The sequence below is a fragment of the Hemiscyllium ocellatum genome, unplaced genomic scaffold (genome assembly GCF_020745735.1).
Source record: "Hemiscyllium ocellatum isolate sHemOce1 unplaced genomic scaffold, sHemOce1.pat.X.cur. scaffold_1345_pat_ctg1, whole genome shotgun sequence".
In the NCBI taxonomy this organism is placed as follows: domain Eukaryota; kingdom Metazoa; phylum Chordata; class Chondrichthyes; order Orectolobiformes; family Hemiscylliidae; genus Hemiscyllium; species Hemiscyllium ocellatum.
In genome coordinates this window covers 66,294-78,707 of record NW_026867750.1, presented here as the reverse complement: position 1 = coordinate 78,707, position 12,414 = coordinate 66,294, and the positions used below count along the sequence as shown (strand labels likewise).

General features: G+C 49.1%; 2 non-coding genes across 2 annotated transcripts; both read right to left on the bottom strand.

Moving 5' to 3' along the window:
* Nucleotides 1-7,069: 7,069 nt before the first annotated feature.
* Nucleotides 7,070-7,141, bottom strand: trnam-cau (transfer RNA methionine (anticodon CAU)). Its single transcript has one exon. It is a non-coding gene; the product is annotated as a tRNA-Met (tRNA).
* Nucleotides 7,142-10,350: 3,209 nt separating this feature from the next.
* trnam-cau (transfer RNA methionine (anticodon CAU)) lies at nt 10,351-10,422 on the bottom strand. Its single transcript has one exon. It is a non-coding gene; the product is annotated as a tRNA-Met (tRNA).
* Nucleotides 10,423-12,414: the final 1,992 nt, after the last annotated feature.

Sequence of the window (12,414 nt, the reverse complement as noted above, 5' to 3'; positions counted from 1 at the left end):
GGTTGTTTGAATGCGAGAAGTGGAGGCGTGGGGAAGGTCTTGGCGAGCTGCTCATCCTCATCAATAATGTGTTGCAGGCTGCGAAGAACGTGGCGGAGTGCTTCGGCTCCTGAGAAGTACTGGACAACAAAGGGTACCATTTTGGTTGCAGCTCGTGTCTGTCTCCTAAAATAAGTCATTACAGTTTCTTGCTGTGACACATTGGAACTGGCAGTTGATGAGTTGAACATTGCACCCCGTTCTTATGAGAGCATGCTTGTGTACTTCCAAGTGTCTGTCACGTTCCTCCTCACCTGAACAGGGCTTGTCCAGAGGGGATGGCTGTTTTAATATGTTTCACTAGAGAAGTGTAGCACTGTCAGGTTATCCATGGTTTTGCGGTATAGAGAAGTGCTGAGACATCCATTCTTGATAGAGCTGCATGTGTTCAAAAATGAGACAGATACTAAATAGTGTGGCGAGTGTGATGGTGGGATGAAACTTGTTAATATCACAGTATCGTTGTTTCAGTGACTCCTCACCATGGGTCCAGAGGAAGAAATGTCATCAATATATCTGCTGTATAGTGTTGATTGGAGGTCCTGTGCAGAAAAGAAGCCTTGTTCGAAACTGTGCATGAAAGCGTTGGCATACTGGAGTGCAAATTTGGTCCCCATGGCTGTTCCATGTGTCTGGATAAAGAATTGGTTGTTAAAGGTGAAAATGTTGTGGTTGAGAATGAAGCGGATGAGTTGTAGGACAGTGCTCAGAGATTGGCAGTTGTTGGTATTGAGTACTGAGGCTGTTACCGAGATGCCATCATCGTGAGGAATGCTGGTGTAGAATACTGACACGTCCACGGATTCAAATAGTCTGTGGATGCTGAGCTTCTGGAAGGATTGGATCAGAAGTCTTGATGAATGTTGTCAGTTCATGGTTGTATTTTTTGGTCAGATCAGCTGGTAGTTGCCTGTCGTGTTCCTGTTCAGTTGTTTGTACACTTCCTTGCAAAACTGAAAATGTGTTGCTGGAAAAGCGCAGCAGGTCAGGCAGCATCCAAAGAGCAGGAAAATCGACGTTTCTGGCATGAGCCCTTCTTCAGGAATGAGGAAAGCATGTCCAGAAGGCTAAGATAAAAGGTAGGTAGGAGGGACTTGGGGGAGGGGCCATGGAAATGCGATAGGTGGAAGGAGGTCAAGGTGAGGGTGATAGGCCAGAGAGGGGATGGGGGTGGAGATGTCAGGAAGAAGATTGCAGGTTAGGAGGGCGGTGCTGAGTTCGAGGGATTTGACTGGGACAAGGTGGGGGGAGGGAAAATGAGGAAACTGGAGAAATCTAGGTTCATCCCTTGTGGTTGGAGAGTTCCTAGGAAGAAGATGAGGTGCTCTTCCTCCAGCCGTCGTGTTGCTATGGTCTGGCGATGGAGGAGTCCAAGGACCTGCATGTCCTTGGCGGAGTGGGAGGAGAAGTTGAAGTGTTGAGCCACGGGGTGGGTGGGTTGGTTAGTCCGGGTGTAGGTTGGTGGGGTGGTAGGTGAGGACCAGTGGGGTTCTGTCCTGGTGGCGATCGGAGGGGCGGGGCTCAAGGGCGGAGGAGCGGGAGGTGGAGGAGATGGTGTGGAGGGTATCATCAATCACATCTGGGGGGAAATTGCGGTCTTTGAAGAAGGTGGCTATTTGGGTTTTACTGTATTGGAACTGGTCCTCCTGGGAGCAGATGCGGCGGAGACGAAGAAATTGGGAGTATGGGCAGGCATTTTAAAAAGACATGAGGGGCACCTTTTTATTTTAAGACAGAGAATGGTTCTCATGTGGTATCAATGTCCAGGGGAGGTGGTGGATACAGGTACAGTTACAGTGTTTAAAAGACATTTGGATAAGTACATAGAGTCATAGAGGTGTACAGTATGGAAACAGACCCTTCGGTCCAACCCGTCCATGCCGACAAGATATCCCAACCCAATCTAGTCCCACCTGCCAGCACCCGGCCGATATCCCTCCAAACCCTTCCTATTCATATACCCGTCCAAATGCCTCTTAAATGTTGCAATTGTAATAGGAAAGGTTCAGAGAGTCTGGACCAAACACTGGCAGGTGGGACTAGTTTAGTTTCAGAACACAGTCAGCATGGACTAGTTGGACTTAATGGTCTGTTCCTGTGCTTTATGACTGTAACTATCTGCAGTCCTCACTTTTTACTCGAAGATTTTAACCTACTGCGAATCATCTTGCAAGGATGCCTTCCTTGAAGAAGCTCTCTTCCTCCCTCTACAAGGATTTCAGTGAATCTCTCTCTCACTGCACCCCCCAGGTCATCTCCTCTGCACAGAAACTCTTACCTATCACATCTCCATCGCCCCTCCTCCAAGTCCCTCCTCCCTACCTTTTATCTTAGCCTGCTGGACACACTTTCCTCATTCCTGATGAAGAGCTTTTGCCCGAAACGTTGAATCTCCTGTTCCTTGGATGCTGCCTGACCTGCTGTGCTTTAACCAGCAACACATTTTCAATACTGGTCTTAAAACCAGTTTCTTACCTTCCCCAATACCCACCCACTTCTTTGTTCTTCAAAGTCAAGTGAACTCAGCGTTGAATACATTCAATGGCTGACCTAACTGCAGGAAGACATCGCCACTTGTGAACTCAACTTCTCTTGCTAATATATCATTGGCCTTGCTGATTGCTTGCTGCTCCTGACTGACAACAGGCAGTGACTGGTGTAGAAGGATGCTGAGGCCCCTTTGTCCATCCACACATCATTCCTGATGAAGGGTTCGTGCCCAAAACATTGACTCTCCTCCTCCTCAGTTCCTGACTGACCTCCTGTGCTTTTCCAGCGCCACACTTTTCAACTCTGATCTCCATCATCTCACTTTCGCCACATCTCAACATGTCACCATTTAAACAATGCGCCTCTTCTCTGCGTTTTTTTTAACATCAAAGGCTATAGATTGTGTCACTTCATTTGCCATGTGTTTGCAAATTGCGACACAGACCTGGATCAACTTTTCCAGAGTCTGTCGCACACACACACCTCCCCCACCTCAATTCACTCTTTCCTTTCAGTTGCTGCGTATTAACAATTGAACCCCAGAATGAAACAAAAAATGGATAAAGTGGTGATAAACAGACTGTTGTACTCACAAAAGTTAGACAGAGGAAGGAAGTTACAGTCTGGAGTAAAGTTCACAGAGGAAGGAGCAGCAGCAACTTCAGAACTCACGGTCCAACCTGCACATTTCGACAATGGGCGGCCCTGATTGGCAGGAGGACCAGTCTCTTTCCGGTCCTCCAAGGTTCTTCATTGGTCCATGGAAAGGAGCTGACGCGCAGTTTCTGCGGGCACCAAGGAAGACGCGCAGTGTTTTGCTGACACCGGCGGTCATGCGCAGTGCTTGCTGACACCGCGGAGCATGCTCAGTATGCAGGAATTTGTTACAGATTTTAAAGTTAAAAATCACAAAACACCTGGTTATAGTCCAACAGACTGATTTGGAAGCACTAGCTTTCAGAGCGCTGCTCCTTCACCAGGTGATTGTGGAGTGTAAGATCGTAAGACACAGAATTTATGATCTTATACTCCACACCCGCCTGATGAAGGAGCGGCGCTCCGAAAGCTAGTGCTTCCAAACAAGCCGATTGGACTGTAACCTGCTGTTGTGTGATTTTTAACTTGGTACACCCCAGTCCATCACGGGCAAGTCCACATCATGACAAATTTTAAGTGTCCAACTGCGAATACGAGAGAAAAATACCAAAGCAATTTTTTGTCGAAATGTTTTTTCCCTGTGCCTTGACATGTTATTCCTTTTGCATTTTGTCTGGCTGCTCAATGTTTCTGTCCTTTCCCCAGGGTAGAGGTATTCCAAAACTACAGGGTATAGGTTTAGGGTGAGGGGAAAAGATTTTAAAAGATTTAAAAGACTAGGAATATAACATTCACCCCTTACAGGGCGAAAGTGAGGACGGCAGATGCTGGAGATTAGGGTCGAGGCTGTGTGCTGGAAAAGGAGCAGGAGAATCGATGTTTTCGGCAAAACCCTTCATCAGAAAATAGCCATGGGGAACTGCAGAGCTGCAGCGTAAATGAGTGGGTCTGGGTGGGATGCTGTTGGGAAGGTCGGTGTGAATGGCCTGCAGGGATGATATGCCTTAGCCATGCTTATATTGAGAAATGATTACCCCAAATCTGCTGTGGGACGAGTGGGTTCCAGTTCGTGGGACACTGACACCAGTCCTGGGGAAGGTGGGATTTGTGCTGTCTCTCACTTCACATTCTGCCCCTTGTCCATTTTCTCCCCACCCACTGCCCCCTGCCCTTTCTCCCCTTTTCACACTGCACCCCGATTCTCTCCCCAACCCTCTGAACCCCAGTCATTCTCTACTCCCCAACCTCTGTCCCCTCTCCATTTCTCTCCCTTCTCCACCACCACCAGTGCCCCCGCTGGTCCTTTCTCGTGCCTCAGCCCTCTTTGATCTAGTGGCCGAGCAGAGGCTGATAGCCAAGTTTAGAACACATGAGGATGGCCTCAGCCGAGACCCTGGGTTCATGTCACACTACAGGAGACCCACCTACACAATACACTCTCACACACACAAGCACACTCTCTTACATACTCACACGCTCGTGCAGACCCTCACTGATAGACATGCTCTCTCTCTCAGACACACAGTAACATAACCCCACACTCAAACCCACGCACACACCATCTCACATGCTTATACTCCATCACACACACATACACACACTGTACCGAGCATGCACACGCAAACTCAACCACTCTCTCTCATGCATGTACTCACATAGAGAAGTATTTGGGGTGAATCTGCGTTTGCAGGATTATATATTTGGAAATAGAACCAGTCTCACTCAAGGTTAGGATACAGAGAGACCGTACCCTCACAGTTTTCATGCATTGTCTGACCTGAGGTGTCACCTCCTTTTATAAACCTTAAGTTACCTGGAGAATGTGACTTTTAAAACGTTCTGGGATTTACAGATTAATGAATCGAAATCTACAACCCGTTTTAAAAGATGAAAGACTCTACATCAATCTAGGTTTCTTCAATATATCATTTATGTTACATGACACTATAATCTTTTATTCTATATTCTGTGTCTTATGATCCTCCTCCACAGAACCACAGGTCCAAGGAGATCTGTCCCAACTTTCCAATCTACCTTCATTGCTGACACTCCTCAGGCACGGCACCATTCACGTCAACCTGTTCATAGCCTGAGACCAACGAGCCACATGCCATGGGCGCAGCCAGCTCCAGAAGCAGCTGAGACTTGCTCAGTATGAAATACATTGTACATTCCTCCCAGAATTTCAAGCAGCAAAGCGTTTCAAGAACATCTGCTTGTCGATCTGTCTCCTGCTCCCAGAACACTGCTGTTTGTCCCGTCCCCAGGGACCGGGCTCTCTCCACTAGTGGATAATTGAACCATTTTGTTTCTACTTGTACGCTGTGCTGGTGGAAGGCAGAGCCCATTCGCTCTTCTGCTCTCTATCACTATCACTTGAGGTAGGAGACGAATGCATCAAAGGACAACTTTGAACTTGCTCCAAAGATCTGTTATGGGAGAAATGGAAAGGTGATGTGCTATCGGTACAGACAGAAATGGAGACCGGAGAGTCTTCCCTCAGGTAAATTGATACGAGTGCCTTCTTGTGCAGCCTGTTTGGTGTTCAGAATTTGCCTTGACACAGCAATCCTGCAGAAAGTATTTTGTTACACGGGCGTCTGTTTCTTTACCGCAGGAAATGGACAAAAACAGCAAGTCACGTGTTTCAACTTCACCAGTTCATTACCATCTGAGAGAAGAGGTTTCACACTTGAGGTCAGAACACACCGACAGAAGAGGACAAGACAACTCAGAGCTCCACAAGGGTGCCAGCGCAACTGTGTAAATCTGACCCGAACCACTCTCTGCACGAAAACGTCCTACATAAAGTCATTTTACCTCCCTTTTTCTCGGTCCCACATCACTTCGGTTCACACGTCAACCTGTTCGACACTACATCCAAGCATTTCACTTCCCTGTTTTCTGCCTTGTCCGTACTCCAGACAGCCCAACCTCGTTTCACCAAGGTGCGTTTTGAGAAAATTAATCAGGCAGTTTTGCACAAGTCACGTTAAAAGAACTCGGGCTCGTCCGGGATTTGAACCCGGGACCTCTCGCAACTCATCACAGCAAAGCCCCCAAAGCGAGAATCATACGCCGAGACCAACGAGCCAGAGAGCCGATCCGCGACGGACGCCCCACACCGCTTGATAGAAAGATGCTGTGCTGGCAGGACAGAGAGAAATGGACACCGAGGACTCTTCGCCCAGGTCAATTCACATTGTTGTGCAGCCTTCTTGGTGTTCAGAAATCGTCTTCACGCAGCAATCTTACGGAAAGTCTATTGCAAAGTGGGCATCGCTTTCTTTGTTGCTACCGCGCAGCAGTTAACATCTGAGCCCCAAGTGTCCCAGATGAAGAGACTCCGAGTGAAACCTTCACTCACTGAGAGTCCTCCCCACGGCCCTGAGCTGAGGGACTGCAGGCAGTCCAACACGGAAGGGACGGTTAAAAATGAACCAGTTTTGCTCCCTCAGCCTCTCTGTCCCAGAGACAGGCAGTGGGACGCCATAAACACGTAGCACCATTCTCGCGTAGACACAAGCCGTTCAACCCATCGAATCCACGCCGATTGCCTGTCTCTCTCTCTCTCTGAGGTTATTCACAATCGGTGGGATCCGTCCTAATCGTGGGGGAACTGTGTCTGAGTCGTGATGAGGTTTTTGACATGCTTGTCATTCACGTCTGAACCAGGGTAGCGAATTACTGCAGGGAATGGACGAAACCGCAAGACATTTGTTTCAAGTTGACCAGCTGATTGGCATCGCAGAGAACTGGTTTTGCGATCCAGTTCAGAATAAAAACCGCCGAACAACAGAATGCCACTGAGACCTCGAAAACCACGCGCCTTGCATGGAGTGGATTTGGCGAGTGCATCGATATGCTACATGCCATTCGGGTATGCAGCTGGCAGAAGAGAGCACCGATCCAAAGGAAATCAGCTCGAGGTGACATTGAATAATAGCAGAGGATGGTTTCGATCCATCGACCTCTGGGTTATGGGCCCAGCACGCTCCCGCTGCGCCACTCTGCTGCCACGCTCTGAGCCCTGTCCACAGAGCGATTCAGCTTTTCATCTGGCACGCGGCTCGCACGTTCGAGACTGATGTCAAAGACCTCCGCTGCTGTCGTGTGATATGCTGTTTCGCAGACGTACGGAGGCTGTGTAAATAGAAACGTTTTTACTAAATTCCCACATTCTGTTGGTCGAACTGTGATGTGATTTCACACTGAATCACAACATGTGTCGCAGCGCAGACGGAGGCCATGCGGCCCACCTTCGCTCTGCTGGTTCTATACTTAAGTCAACGTGTGTCTATTCGTTTCATTCTCAGCGTAAATCTGCACATCTGAACGTGACCACCGAATTCCCTTTTGTGTTCATTGAATCTTCCTCTTTGTCAATGTCCGACAGGGACTTACTGACACTAACCACTCCCTGTACGAAAACGTTCTTCCTCCTGTCACTTTTACTTGTTTTCCTGGTGACCTTAAAATTCTGCCGAATCGTTGTGGACCTTTCAGGTGTGGGAACATTTTCACAACATTATTTCCTGTTTCTAGGTCCCTCATGACTTGGAAAACTTCGGTTCTCCGAGGAGAGCTGTCCCAATTTTCCAATCTACCTTCATTGCTGACATTCCCCAAACACCGCACAGCTCACGTCAACCTGTTCGACACTACATCCAACCATTTCACTTCCCTGTTTTCTGCCTTGTCCGTACTCCAGACAGCCCAACCTCGTTTCACCAAGGTGCTTTTTGAGAAAATTAATCAGGCAGTTTTGCACAAGTCAAGTTTTAGAAAAACCTCGGGCTCGTCCGGGATTTGAACCCGGGACCTCTCGCAACTCATCACAGTAAGGCACCCAAAGCGAGAATCATACGCCTAGACCAACGAGCCAGCGAGCCGGCGCGCGATGATTGCCCCACACCGCTTGAGTGACCTGAGACGTGCTCACTATGAAATACATTTGAGATTGCTCTAAGAATTGCTAGCGGCAAAGAGTTTCTCGAACAGCTGCTTCTCATTCAGTCTCCCTGCTGCTGTTTGTCACGTCCCCAGGAACCGGGCTCTCTCCACTGGCAGATAATTCAACCATTTTGTTTTGAAACTCTTCTATGACACCCGAGCGGCCAGTGACAAGCATTACCCTCCTCACCATGGGATACAGAGAACAGGAGAAGACCACGCAGATCTCCACGAGTGTATCAACTCGACTGTGCACATTGGGCCAGTATATCACTGTGAAATATTTATGTCCAAGCTTTTTTCCGGAAGCAGATGAGAAGGCGAGGTGCAGAACAGAGCGCAGTTATACGGGAAAGCTGCTAAAGACGACATTGAGTGAATAGGAGAGAGTGGGTTATGGTCCCAACACGCACCCGTTGTGCCAGGGGTTACACTTCGGGTCCACTCTTCCTTCACTCGCAACACCCCACACCCACCTCCCATAGTGCCAAGTCGCTTTCGCCTGCAACCGCCGAATGTGTAACACCTGCCCATTTACCTGCTCCCTCCTGAATATCCAAGGGCTCAAACATACCTGCCAGGTGAAGCAGCACTTTTGCCACAACCTAGTCCACTGCATTCGCTACTCACAGTGTCGTTTCCCCAATGTAGCATGAAGCATAAACTGGGTGACTGCTTCGCTGAACATCCCGGTTCTGCCCGCAGGAAAAAGGCCCTGACCTGGCGGTTGTCTGCCACTTTAACACATCACCCTGTTCCCTGACCAACATCTCTGTCTCAGGCTTGCAGCAGTGTTCTAGCTCCAGATGAAAGAACAACGACTCATTTTCCACTTGGAGACCTGACAGCCCTCCGGTCTTCAATATCGAGTTCCATAACTTTAGGGCCTGAACTCCCCCATGTCCTTGACCCCTACCACACAAACGACTCCTTGTTATCACCTCGTCTGCTATGACACACTACGTATTGTTAGCCACTAACAGTCTCCATGAGCAGCTATTCGCCCTCTCACGCGGATCGTTATTCACTCCTACGTCCTTCCTATTGTTCTCTCTCTCTGAGCTGGCGGCAAACACAGCAATGTACATTGGAGACTCTGAGCCAGCTGAAAGTTGCTCAGTGTGAAGTACATTCCACATTGCTCCAAGAATTGCAAGCAGCAAAGCGTTTCCAGAACTTCTGCTTGTCATTTTGTCCCCGGGGCGATGATGTTTGTCTCATCCCCAGGAACTGGACTATCTCCACTCCTCGATAATTAAACCAATTTATTTCTACTTGCACGTTGTTCTGGGGGTTGGGGGGGGGCGGGGTGTAGGGTGGGGGCGGGTAGAGTCTCTCTCTCTCTCTCTCTCTCTCTCACTCTCTGAAACCGTTGGGGTGAGAGGTGTCAGTTGCATTAATGCGGGGAACATGAACAACTTTGATTGTGAACTTTCTCCAAAGGTCTGTTATCGGAGCGATAGAAAGATGCTGTGCTGGCAGGACAGAGAGAAATGGACACCGAGGACTCTTCGCCCAGGTCAATTCACATTGTTGTGCAGCCTTCTTGGTGTTCAGAAATCGTCTTCACGCAGCAATCTTACGGAAAGTCTATTGCAAAGTGGGCATCGCTTTCTTTGTTGCTACCGCGCAGCAGTTAACATCTGAGCCCCAAGTGTCCCAGATGAAGAGACTCCGAGTGAAACCTTCACTCACTGAGAGTCCTCCCCACGGCCCTGAGCTGAGGGACTGCAGGCAGTCCAACACGGAAGGGACGGTTAAAAATGAACCAGTTTTGCTCCCTCAGCCTCTCTGTCCCAGAGACAGGCAGTGGGACGCCATAAACACGTAGCACCATTCTCGCGTAGACACAAGCCGTTCAACCCATCGAATCCACGCCGATTGCCTGTCTCTCTCTCTCTCTGAGGTTATTCACAATCGGTGGGATCCGTCCTAATCGTGGGGGAACTGTGTCTGAGTCGTGATGAGGTTTTTGACATGCTTGTCATTCACGTCTGAACCAGGGTAGCGAATTACTGCAGGGAATGGACGAAACCGCAAGACATTTGTTTCAACTTGACCAGCTGATTGGCATCGCAGAGAACTGGTTTTGCGATCCAGTTCAGAATAAAAACCGCCGAACAACAGAATGCCACTGAGACCTCGAAAACCACGCACCTTGCATGGAGTGGATTTGGCGAGTGCATCGATATGCTACATGCCATTCGGGTATGCAGCTGGCAGAAGAGAGCACCGATCCAAAGGAAATCAGCTCGAGGTGACATTGAATAATAGCAGAGGATGGTTTCGATCCATCGACCTCTGGGTTATGGGCCCAGCACGCTCCCGCTGCGCCACTCTGCTGCCACGCTCTGAGCCCTGTCCACAGAGCGATTCAGCTTTTCATCTGGCACGCGGCTCGCACGTTCGAGACTGATGTCAAAGACCTCCGCTGCTGTCGTGTGATATGCTGTTTCGCAGACGTACGGAGGCTGTGTAAATAGAAACGTTTTTACTAAATTCCCACATTCTGTTGGTCGAACTGTGATGTGATTTCACACTGAATCACAACATGTGTCGCAGCGCAGACGGAGGCCATGCGGCCCACCTTCGCTCTGCTGGTTCTATACTTAAGTCAACGTGTGTCTATTCGTTTCATTCTCAGCGTAAATCTGCACATCTGAACGTGACCACCGAATTCCCTTTTGTGTTCATTGAATCTTCCTCTTTGTCAATGTCCGACAGGGACTTACTGACACTAACCACTCCCTGTACGAAAACGTTCTTCCTCCTGTCACTTTTACTTGTTTTCCTGGTGACCTTAAAATTCTGCCGAATCGTTGTGGACCTTTCAGGTGTGGGAACATTTTCACAACATTATTTCCTGTTTCTAGGTCCCTCATGACTTGGAAAACTTCGGTTCTCCGAGGAGAGCTGTCCCAATTTTCCAATCTACCTTCATTGCTGACATTCCCCAAACACCGCACAGCTCACGTCAACCTGTTCGACACTACATCCAACCATTTCACTTCCCTGTTTTCTGCCTTGTCCGTACTCCAGACAGCCCAACCTCGTTTCACCAAGGTGCTTTTTGAGAAAATTAATCAGGCAGTTTTGCACAAGTCAAGTTTTAGAAAAACCTCGGGCTCGTCCGGGATTTGAACCCGGGACCTCTCGCAACTCATCACAGTACGGCACCCAAAGCGAGAATCATACGCCTAGACCAACGAGCCAGCGAGCCGGCGCGCGATGATTGCCCCACACCGCTTGAGTGACCTGAGACGTGCTCACTATGAAATACATTTGAGATTGCTCTAAGAATTGCTAGCGGCAAAGAGTTTCTCGAACAGCTGCTTCTCATTCAGTCTCCCTGCTGCTGTTTGTCACGTCCCCAGGAACCGGGCTCTCTCCACTGGCAGATAATTCAACCATTTTGTTTTGAAACTCTTCTATGACACCCGAGCGGCCAGTGACAAGCATTACCCTCCTCACCATGGGATACAGAGAACAGGAGAAGACCACGCAGATCTCCACGAGTGTATCAACTCGACTGTGCACATTGGGCCAGTATATCACTGTGAAATATTTATGTCCAAGCTTTTTTCCGGAAGCAGATGAGAAGGCGAGGTGCAGAACAGAGCGCAGTTATACGGGAAAGCTGCTAAAGACGACATTGAGTGAATAGGAGAGAGTGGGTTATGGTCCCAACACGCACCCGTTGTGCCAGGGGTTACACTTCGGGTCCACTCTTCCTTCACTCGCAACACCCCACACCCACCTCCCATAGTGCCAAGTCGCTTTCGCCTGCAACCGCCGAATGTGTAACACCTGCCCATTTACCTGCTCCCTCCTGAATATCCAAGGGCTCAAACATACCTGCCAGGTGAAGCAGCACTTTTGCCACAACCTAGTCCACTGCATTCGCTACTCACAGTGTCGTTTCCCCAATGTAGCATGAAGCATAAACTGGGTGACTGCTTCGCTGAACATCCCGGTTCTGCCCGCAGGAAAAAGGCCCTGACCTGGCGGTTGTCTGCCACTTTAACACATCACCCTGTTCCCTGACCAACATCTCTGTCTCAGGCTTGCAGCAGTGTTCTAGCTCCAGATGAAAGAACAACGACTCATTTTCCACTTGGAGACCTGACAGCCCTCCGGTCTTCAATATCGAGTTCCATAACTTTAGGGCCTGAACTCCCCCATGTCCTTGACCCCTACCACACAAACGACTCCTTGTTATCACCTCGTCTGCTATGACACACTACGTATTGTTAGCCACTAACAGTCTCCATGAGCAGCTATTCGCCCTCTCACGCGGATCGTTATTCACTCCTACGTCCTTCCTATTGTTCTCTC